This window comes from Babylonia areolata, chromosome 14 (genome assembly GCF_041734735.1).
Source record: "Babylonia areolata isolate BAREFJ2019XMU chromosome 14, ASM4173473v1, whole genome shotgun sequence".
Lineage (NCBI taxonomy): Eukaryota > Metazoa > Mollusca > Gastropoda > Neogastropoda > Buccinidae > Babylonia > Babylonia areolata.
In genome coordinates this window covers 36,218,421-36,223,420 of record NC_134889.1, presented here as the reverse complement: position 1 = coordinate 36,223,420, position 5,000 = coordinate 36,218,421, and the positions used below count along the sequence as shown (strand labels likewise).

The following is a 5,000-nucleotide window of genomic DNA, read 5'->3' as shown; positions in this document are numbered from 1 at the left end:
ACAGGATGAGACATATCCACAGAGTGAGACATATCCACAGGGTGAGACATATCCACAGGGTCACATCCACAGGGTGAGACATATCCACAGGGTGAGACATATCCACAGAGTGAGACATCCACAGGGTGAGAAATATCCACAGAGTGAGATATCCACAAAGTGAGACATATCCACAGGGTGAGAAATATCCACAGAGTGAGATATCCACAAAGTGAGACATCCACAGGGTGAGACATATCCACAGAGTGAGACATCCACAGGGTGAGACATATCCACAGAGTGAGACATATCCACAGGGTGAGACATATCCACAGGGTGAGACATCCACAGGGTGAGACATATCCACAGGGTGAGACATCCACAGGGTGAGACATATCCACAGAGTGAGACATATCCACAGGGTGAGACATATCCACAGAGTGAGACATCCACAGGATGAGACATATCTACAGAGTGAGACATATCCACAGGGTGAGACATATCCACAGGGTGAGACATCCACAGAGTGAGACATATCCACAGGAGACATATCCACAGGGTGAGACATATCCACAGGGTGAGATATCCACAGGGTGAGACATATCCACAGAGTGAGACATAGACATATCCACAGAATGAGATATCCACAGGGTGAGACATATCCACAGAGACATAGACATATCCACAGAATGAGATATCCACAGGGTGAGACATATCCACAGGGTGAGACATATCCACAGAGTGAGACATATCCACAGGGTGAGACATATCCACAGAGTGAGACATATCCATAGGGTGAGACATATCCACAGAGTGAGACACATCCACAGAGTGAGACATCCACAGGGTGAGATATCCACAGGGTGAGACATATCCACAGAGTGAGACATAGACATATCCACAGAATGAGATATCCACAGGGTGAGACATATCCACAGAGTGAGACATATCCACAGGGTGAGACATATCCACAGAGTGAGACATAGACATATCCACAGAGTGAGACATCCACAAGGTGAAACATATCCACAGGGTGAAACATATCCACAAGGTGAAACATATCCATAGAGACATATCCACAGGGTGAAACATATCCACAGGGTGAGACATATCCACAGGGTGAAATATATCCACAGAGTGAGACATATCCACAGGGTGAAACATATCCACAGAGTGAGACATATCCACAGGGTGAAACGTATCCACAGAGTGAGACATCCACAGGGTGAGACATCCACAGGAAGAGAAATATCCAGAGTGAGACATATCCACAGGGTGAGACATCCACAGAGACATATCCACAGGGTGAGACATCCACAGAGTGAGACATATCCACAGGGTGAGACATATCCACAGAGACATATCCACAGGGTGAGACATATCCACAGAGTGAGACATCCACAGGGTGAGACATATCCACAGAGTGAGATATCCACAGAGTGAGACATATCCACAGTGAGATATATCCACAGAGTGAGATATCAAAAGAGTGAGATATATCCACAGAGTGAGACATCCACAGGGTGAGACATATCCACAAAGTGAGACATCCACAGGGTGAGACATCCACAGAGTGAGACATCCACAGGGTGAGACATATCCACAGGGTGAGACATATCCACAAAGTGAGACATCCACAGGGTGAGACATCCACAGAGTGAGACATCCACAGGGTGAGACATATCCACAGAGTGAGACATATCCACAGGGTGAGACATATCCACAGAGTGAGACATCCACAGGGTGAGACATCCACAGAGTGAGACATCCACAGGGTGAGACATATCCACAGAGTGAGACATATCCACAGAGTGAGACATCCACAGGGTGAGACATATCCACCGAGTGAGACATATCCATAGGGTGAGACATATCCACAGGGTGAGACATATCCACAGAGTGAGACATATCCATAGGGTGAGACATATCCACAGAGTGAGACATCCACAGGGTGAGACATATCCACCAAGTGAGACATATCCATAGAGTGAGACATCCACAGGGTGAGACATATCCACAGAGTGAGACATATCCACAGGGTGAGACATATCCACAGAGTGAGACATATCCATAGGGTGAGACATATCCACAGGGTGAGATATCCACAGGGTGAGACATCCACAGAGTGAGACATATCCACAGGGTGAGACATCCACAGAGTGAGACATATCCACAGAGTGAGACATATCCATAGGGTGAGACATATCCATACGGTGAGACATCCTTAGGGTGAGACATATCCACAGAGTGAGACATATCCACAGGGTGAGACATATCCACAGAGTGAGACATATCCACAGGGTGAGATATCCACAGGGTGCGACATATCCACAGGGTGAGACATATCCACAGGGTGAGACATATCCACAGGGTGAGGTATCTATAGGGTGAGACATCCACAGAGTGAGACATATCGACAGGGTGAGACATATCCACAGGGTGAGACATATCCACAGGGTGAGACATCCACAGGGTGAGATACATCCACAGGGTGAGATACCCACAGGGTGAGACATATCCACAGGGTGAGACATCCACAGGGTGAGACATATCCACAGGGTGAGACATATCCACAGGGTGAGACATCCACAGGAACATGTATATACAAAAGACACTTGCTGGTTAAAAGTTAAAGGTGCCATAGCCTTTTCTATGGCCGTACAAGTAGTGAATAAATATCCAAACACAAACAGAACCACAGAAACATGTACATATACAAAAAGGCAATTGCTGGTTAAAGGTCCCAAAGCCTTTTAACAGCTGTAGTGGTGGTGAATTTATAACCACACACTTCTTCTCTTCTTCCAGTGATGTCCTGTTGCCAACCTGGGCAATTACTGACATTTGGAGAAGCTGCGCATCACATTGGTATCAGACAAAGAGAGAGAGACAGAGACAGAGAGAGACTGAGAGAGAGAGAGAGACAGAGAGAGAGGTTGTTGGTAGAATGGAAGGGGTGTGTGGGGGTTGTGCTAATTTGCAGTATACAGCTGTATGCAGAGCTGCACCACAGCTGTGAGGCCTTGTCCCAGCAGCAAGTGGTGACCCAGGGCACCCCAGTGGTGTGCCAGGCCTGCAAAGCGCCGTATCAAGTTTGGGGGGAGGGGGAATTGGGTGCGGGGGCTGGAGGAGGTGGGGGGGGCAGGGATGAATAGTCTATTGCTTAGACACCCCCCGGAAAAGATGCCCAGGGTTGAATTCATATCCACTGTGTCTAGGGCTTGGCATTGGAAGGCAGGTGAATTCATATCCACTGTGTCTAGGGCTTGGCATTGGAAGGCAGTTGAATTCATATCCACTGTGTCTAGGGCTTGGCATTGGAAGGCAGTTGAATTCATATCCACTGTGTCTAGGGCTCAGCATTGGAAGGCAGTTGAATTCATATCCACTGTGTCTAGGGCTTGGCATTGGAAGGCAGTTGAATTCATATCCACTGTGTCTAGGGCTCGGCATTGGAAGGCAGTTGAATTCATATCCACTGTGTCTAGGGCTTGGCATTGGAAGGCAGTTGAATTCATATCCACTGTGTCTAGGGCTCGGCATTGGAAGGCAGTTGAATTCATATCCACTGTGTCTAGGGCTCAGCATTGGAAGGCAGTTGAATTCATATCCACTGTGTCTAGGGCTATTGGAAGGCAGTTGAATTCATATCCACTGTGTCTAGGGCTCAGCATTGGAAGGCAGTTGAATTCATATCCACTGTGTCTAGGGCTCGGCATTGGAAGGCAGTTGAATTCATATCCACTGTGTCTAGGGCTCAGCATTGGAAGGCAGTTGAATTCATATCCACTGTGTCTAGGGCTATTGGAAGGCAGTTGAATTCATATCCACTGTGTCTAGGACTCAGCATTGGAAGGCAGTTGAATTTATATCCACTGTGTCTCGGGCTCGGCACTGGAAGGCAGTTGAATTCATATCCACTGTGTCTAGGGTTCGCAATAGGAAGGCTGGGCCCATTCCTCTCCTTCCGTGGTTCAAACCTCCCCCAACCAAAGTCAGGTACCACCTATTTTACACACACCTGGGCGCGCCGAGTGAGGAAAATCACAGCAAAGTGCCTTTCCCAGGGACACAATGCCCAGACAGGTGCAATAGTCAAATGGTTAAAGCGTTGGGACTCTCAATCTGAGGGTCCAGGGTTCAAATCTCGGTGACGGCGCCTGGTGGGTAACGGGTGGAGATTTTTCTGATCTCCCAGGTCAACGTATGTGCAGACCTAGCTAGTGCCTGAACCCCTTTCGTGTGTATACGCATGCAGAAGATCAAATACACACGTTAAAGATCCTGTAATCCATGTCAGCGTTCAGTGGGTTATGGAAACAAGAACATACCCAGCAAGCACACCCCCGAAAAGGGAGTATGGCTGCCTACATGGCGGGGTAGATAAAGAAAAACATTACATGTCTGTCTGAGTGTGTATGTGTGCGTGCCTGAAATGCGACTGAATGACACAGGAAACGAATGATGAGCACCCAGAGGCAGCCGTCAGTCGGCTCTACCCAGGTAGGTAGGCAGCTTGTTGCGCAAATGACCCCATGTTTGTAAAGCACTTAGAGCTTGGTCTCTGACCCAAGATAGGCGCTATATAAGTATCCATATCAATCAATCAATCAAAGACAAGGCCTCAAACCTCAATCAATCAAAGACAAGGCCTCAAACCCTGATCAATCAAAGACAAGGCCTCAAACCCCAATCAATCAAAGACAAGGCCTCAAACCCCAATCAATCAAAGACAAGGCCTCAAACCCTCAAACCTCAATCAATCAAAGACAAGGCCTCAAACCCCAATCAATCAAAGACAAGGCCTCAAACCCTGATCAATCAAAGACAAGGCCTCAAACCTTAATCAATCAAAGACAAGGCCTCAAACCCTCAAACCTCAATCAATCAAAGACAAGGCCTCAAACCTCAATCAATCAAAGACAAGGCCTCAAACCCCAATCAATCAAAGAAAAGGCCTCAAACCTCAATGAATCAAAGACAAGGCCTCAAACCTCAATCAATCAAAGACAAGGCCTCAA

At 47.5% G+C, this 5,000-nt stretch overlaps 1 protein-coding gene across 7 annotated transcripts in view; it reads right to left on the bottom strand.

Annotated features, from left to right (window-relative positions):
• The window catches only part of LOC143290022 (WD repeat-containing protein 47-like), a 74,590-nt gene that overhangs the window by 5,534 nt on the left and 64,056 nt on the right, over nt 1–5,000 (bottom strand). The gene's annotated exons all lie outside the window — the stretch shown is intronic.